A 6,456-nucleotide genomic window follows, 5' to 3' on the forward strand; every position below is an offset into this window, starting at 1 on the left:
AGGTGTTTACAGCACCTTCGTTAGTCTAAACTATGTCCATCTGCGCAAAAGCTTCTAATAAACTGTGTCCCCTAGCATTTGATACTCTGCTACCTGCACTCTAGGGCTCAAGCATTGAAATCAGCAGCAAACACCTTTGGACTTTGTCCCCTTGCATCGAGAACAAGACTATCAAGCATTTCCTCGGAATCAGTGAGTGGTTTATTTGAATAAACCTCATTTTCTCATTGCAGTGAACGCCATCCTAAATTCCGGACATTTGCCACTTCCGGCAATGTGCCGGTTATCCTGTCCCTCTTTTGTTTCGCACAATAGGCATTTGGGGTCCATATTGTACTCTCCGGCAAAATGGCCACACCTTCTGCATCAATCGGATCGATCAATATTGCTGGTGCATGCCTTCGTGAAGTGCCCAAACATGAAGCATTGAAAGCAGCGGCAGACAACCCATCCAATCCGAATCCTTCCGGCAGCCAACAGCATCTGCGCTGCCTCCACTGGTACTGGTATTGTGGCCATTTGAGTACCACCATAGGCTTTTCGTAAGCCCACAATAGACTCCTCGGTAAGTTGTTTCAACTTGAATTGCTCCTTCAGAGCAGCACAAATTTCTCCTTTCGATGTCACTTCATCGAAATCCTTACATTGTATATAGATCTCATGTTTTTGGGCACACACTGCGCAACCTTGTTTATGTGTTCCCAATGTAAGCCTTAAGATTTAATTAATACTCTAGATAAAGAGAGGCAAATAAGAATTTTTTAGAAAAACAAACGACCTTTAAATATGGCAGAAAATAAACTCGACCTGTGGAATATATCATACATACATTGTAAACGAAGCGGTAGTCGCTTCTGGGTATATAATTTCCTCCTGCATATATGCAATAGCGGGACAACAAAAGTATATACAAAGTTACATTTTGGATAAATCGAATCTTGTTCAAAGTCCAGGTACACTCAAACTGTCATGAGGCGAATGTGAAACTGTTATAATTTTGTACATTAGTTAATCATATACATGCACCACATGGATCACTACTATGCGAAAGGCGAAGAGTTCTTAACCTTATGTTCACCGATGCCATTCACAGGTGAGATAATGAACGGGATATCGGAACACTGTTAAAGTTAATTCACGAATAATTAGCAAATCGATGCATGTGGCCAATAAAATAGGAAAAAAAATTATTAGAAACCATGCTAATAACAAGTTATTTCGAAATCCCTTCCAAGCTATATGTGCATATATACAGTCACTCAGAAAAGTGTTCGGGCAAATAATTTATTAATTTTTATTTGTAAAAAGACGCCTAAATAGGGGAATAACAAATTAAACTATTTTTTAATTCAATACCCACATTATAAAGAACATTCTACATCAAAATTAATTAACTTTTAACTTCAAACGGTAATATAAAAGTTCATTTCATCTTTTCGTGCCTGAAATTATGGTCAAAAAGTATTCGGGCAACAAACTGAAATTCATTAAAATACATATTTAATTCTTATTGGGACGTCCCTTCCTTTTAATTACTTCTCGAAATTAGAATAGATTTTACCAATTTTTCTCATAATTTTTATTCAATCGATTGACTGTCTGTCTGTCTGTCTGTCGGTCTGTCACATGCACTTTTCTTCAAAACGGCTAAACCGATCCGAACGAAATTTGGTGGACAGATGGGAACTATGAAATCCCACGCATACAGTTAGTGGCATAAATTTAGGTGGAGTTTAAAGGGGGGCTCGCATACATGCAAAGGCGGGATTCAAAAATGTTTTTCACCGAATATAGTCGTGTAGGATATGAAATGAAAGGTCTCGATTAGTACTTTCCGCAACTGAAATTAGTTTAGTCATAAAATTGCGATGTGAGCGAGTGAAAAGTCAAAATGTACGGACTTAAAATGAGACAGGACTCATTTTCGAAAACTACCCAACCCAAAATTCCGAAAAAAGCCAGTGTGGCGCGCTTAGATGAAATCTTGGCCTCAAAACATGTCTCATTCCGATATTTGCTCAAATAAGCTTACTAATAGTATATTACTAACTTTTAGACCTTTACTGAAAACCCTCCTTAAATTCATCCTAGGACTGTGCCAACATAGAGGACAATATTTGGTATACACGTGTCAAATTTCATGGAAATCTGATCATTAACGCCAAAGTTATAGCAGTTCAAACTTTCGCGCAAATTAACTGCTTCCAAAGCCATGCAAATAAGATGCTGACGTCATAATTAACGGGCCAGCCCTTTTTAAGTGTAAAACACTTATTGAAATCTAATCCTCGAGAGATGTCCCATTCCGGTCTGGTGGAGGTGTTTTAATAACCTGTCGACAATTATAAAGGGCCCAAAGTCTACAACAGCATAATTGATAATTCTCTAGAATGTTGAGATTGCAGATACTATTTTGAAGATTCTTCTTAAGGATTGATAGATATGCATATTTACTTACACTACACCGTCCAATTCTAAGTTTCCTACCCCAGTTGCCGACATACAGTCCCAAACCACGTGTCTATCTCCTCCATGTTTTACTGAGCCTTGTATGTTATGAATCTCTAGCTCAGTATTCGCTTTTCGCCACACTTTTATTTTTCCATCAGAGCCAAAAATATTGCATTTACTCTTATCGGAAAATAAAACACTTTTCCAAAACCGCCATTCGCTTGTTTGTATACTCCTTAGGGAAATTTACTTGTTTGGTCCTGTTTGCTTTGTTTATGTAAGATTTCCTTCTAGCAGTTCGACCATGGTAACCATTTTTTCTTATAATATTTCTAACAGTTCCTGGGTCACATGATTTTTTAAAGTTATTAGTTGCTTTTACAGTAAATTTAACAGCACTTTCTTCGGTTCTCTTACACTTGTTACTCTTGTTCTTCTCCCCCATCGAATATGCGCGCACGCCTTGATCTATTCCTTCTTCCCACAGATTTGCCAAGTTAATAAATATTACTAGCGAAAAGAAAAGGCAAGTCTTAATTATTTCAAACAAGTCGGGATACCGGGAGCTAGGCGCTTCGAGTTTCCAATCGTACATAGCTAAGAATACAAGATATTCCGTCATATTTTGTCAAACTCCAAGATACACATATATATCTACATATCAACGACATAACTACTGTGTTCATCCTAAGTAAACAAACATTGTCTATTGCGCATGACAATGCATACATATATATGTCCGTATCTAAATTGATCTAACGCACTTTCACGTATTTCCACTTTACTCCGTGCACAAAAGCATATATATATGTTATGTACGTACATTAAAAACCGTGGATAACCAGGTACACACATGTCTATTATATTAATTACTATCCCCAAGCTTTATTAGCACATATATATACATACATTGTCTACCTCGAGTAATTGACACTGATATGCAAATAAATAAAAAAAAAACAAAAAAGGGAAACTAAAACGTCCCCATGGACTCCACTGTTCATATAAGTTCACTCTATATGTGGATGACGTCATGCACCGGAGTGCAACCGCTCACCAGTTGCTAGCACAGTTCGCTGCGGAAGTAAATGCTGATCTATTGCTGATTAGCGAGCAATACCGAAACAAGGACCCGTCTTCATGGTATCTCGACTTATCGGGCACCGCTGCCATCTGGGTTCGGGACAACGTTCGACTTCGTGTTCTTGCCGAAGGCCGGGGGACGGATTTTTCCGGATGCGGTGTTTAGGGATAACGTTTTTTAGCGTTTACCTGACGCCGAATGAGACGATGCCGGACTTTCGGCGCCGGCTTGATGGAGGACGCCGTTTCGAGCATGGAGGGACGAATCCTGGTTGGCGGTGATTTTAATGTCAGGGCTCTTGAATGGGGCATGCCTCAATCAGACTCCAGAGGGAAACGGATTCTGGAAATGGCAGCGAGAACCGGGCTCCTAGTTTTAAATATTGGATCCACGCCAACGTTTCGGCGCCCAGGTTGTGAAGGAAGCATTCCTGACACCACTTTTGCGTCGGAATCTCTGGCATCATCGGTTGACGGGTGGCGAGTTCTAGAAGACTTCTCGGCAAGTGATCATCAGTACATTGCGTTCGAAGTGTTTGACGCTACTTGCCGGCGAGCACCAACACGACGTTCCCCCTGCGTGTGGAATGTTGCGAGGGTGAACATCGGAAAGTTCGTCGAACTTCTTGGAGCAGGTAGGGCCGCGCTGGGGGGCACTCCGGGGGGTGGTAGTGTCGCAGCTGCCACCGTCGTAAATTCAGTGATGAATCTGATAACGACGGCGTGTGAGGCTTCCATGCCCCGGAGAGGCCCCAGGCGCGAAAATCCTTCTATGTAGTGACGGACGGCAGAAATGGCATAAAGGCACAATATAGATCAGCAAAAAGGAGACTCCGCAGCGCTATAAATAAAAGCAAAGCTCGCGGCTGGCAGAATCTTGTTAATGAGGTGAATGAGGACCCGTGGGAACTTGGCTATAAGCTTGTCACTCGGAAAATCGGGGCTCTGCGGAAGCCCTGCATACTGAGCACCGACCAGATGGACCGCATTGTGCGGGCATTGTTTCCCAGACACCCTGTACGGGTTGATGTAAATAGCGCGGAAAGCGTCGTGGATTACCTCTTTCCACAATGAGAGAGCTCGAAGAAGCGGTTCTCACTATGAAAAACAGGAAGGCGCCAGGACCTGATGGCATCCCGGCGGAAGTTTACAAACTGGTGTTCCGCCAACGGCCAGAATTACTGCTTGAAGCGTTCAACGCGTGCTTGAAGGAGGGCATTTTTCCTTGTCGCTGGAAAGTGGCGAGACTCGCGTTGATCAGTAAGGGTAAAGGAGACCCGGAGCTCCCGTCTGCATACCGACCGCTGTGTATGCTTGACACGGCCGGAAAAGTGCTCGAGAAGCTCATCAAGGGTAGACTCGCTGAAGCGATCCGTGCTGCCGGGGACTTATCCGCAAGGCAATTCGGGTTTAGAACAGGGAAATCTACAGTGGATGCTGTTATGGAGGTCGTATATGCGTTTAATCGAGCCGGGGCACACAGCCGCCGATCTCGACGGATAGTGCTCTTCATAACGCTTGATGTCAGAAATGCCTTCAATTCCGTCAGATGGACAGATATGCTAGGCATACTAGAGAACTCCTTTCACGTGCCAAGCTATCTCTTGTGGATATTGAGGGATTATCTGAAAGACCGATCCCTGCTCTATGAGACGCTAGAGGGCCAGAGGAGGATGGAAATTACGTCGGGAGTAGCACAGGGATCCATCCTAGGGCCGGACCTCTGGAACGCTTCCTACGATAGTCTGCTGAGACTCGATATGCCCGAAGAGTCGCGTCTGGTCGGTTATGCAGACGACGTTGCGGCACTTGTTGCCGGACGCACTATTGAACAGGCGCAAAGCAGACTTGGCATATTGATGCGACGGGTAAGCGGAAGGATGACTGCTCACGGTTTCAACCTTGTGCAGGAAAAAACCGAAGTAGTCATCCTGACTAGAAGGAGAAGCCCGCCCTGCGTCCCATATCGATCGGCGAGTTGACTATAGAGTCAAAACCAGCTATTAAATACCTTGGTTTAGTGCTCGACTAGAAGATGAGCTTCTTCGAGCAAATCAAAGCAGCAGCGGACAGGGTTGCAGCTGGAGTCGCGGCCTTGAGTCGGCTAATGGCGAATGTCGGGGGCCCTATATCAACTAGGAGATGTCTCCTCATGGGAGCAGCGCAGTCCGTTCTTCTCTATGGTGCGGAGGTATGGGTTGATGCCCTTGACAAGGAGGTGCATCGTAAACGCCTCGCTCAAGTGCAGAGGCGGGGAGCTTTGTGAGTGCGTCTGCTTATCGCACCGTCTCCGAAACGGCTGTGATGGTGATTGCGGGAGTGATCCCTGTTGCCCTCCTTGCCAAGGTGCGCAAAGCTATCTATCGCCGTAAGGGCGGAAACTTAAGTAGAAGTGGTTGGCCGTGAAGAACGTCAACGTACCCTTACCGAGTGGCAACTTTCTTGGAAAAATGAGCCAAGGGGCAAGTGGACTGCGCGGCTCATCGACAAATTAGACCCATGGTTGAACAGAAACCACGGTGAGATTGATTACTTCCTTACCCAACGTCTAAGTAGGCATGGAGGTTTTCAGTCTTACCTGCACAGGATTGGGAAGGCACGATCTCCTGATTGTGTGTTCTGCAATGGAGTGGCGGATGACGCTGAATACACCTTTTTCTCTTGCAAGAGGTGGAACGGCCTCCGCCAGCAGATTTATGCAGACACAGGGGAGCTCTCTCCAGACAACATTGTCAGAGAGATGCTGAAGAGCGCTGGCGGCTGGAATCGTATTGCGCATTATGTTCGGGCTCTTCTTACTACGAAGAAGATTGAACTCGACGGGCGGAGGGGTCGGACGGTAAAGGGTTCCCTGAACTAACAACAGCTCCCTTCTGCCCCTCCCACCCCGTTGGTGAAAGGAATTCCCTAACTTGAAGGCTC

This window comes from Hermetia illucens, chromosome 4, assembly GCF_905115235.1.
Source record: "Hermetia illucens chromosome 4, iHerIll2.2.curated.20191125, whole genome shotgun sequence".
NCBI lineage: Eukaryota > Metazoa > Arthropoda > Insecta > Diptera > Stratiomyidae > Hermetia > Hermetia illucens.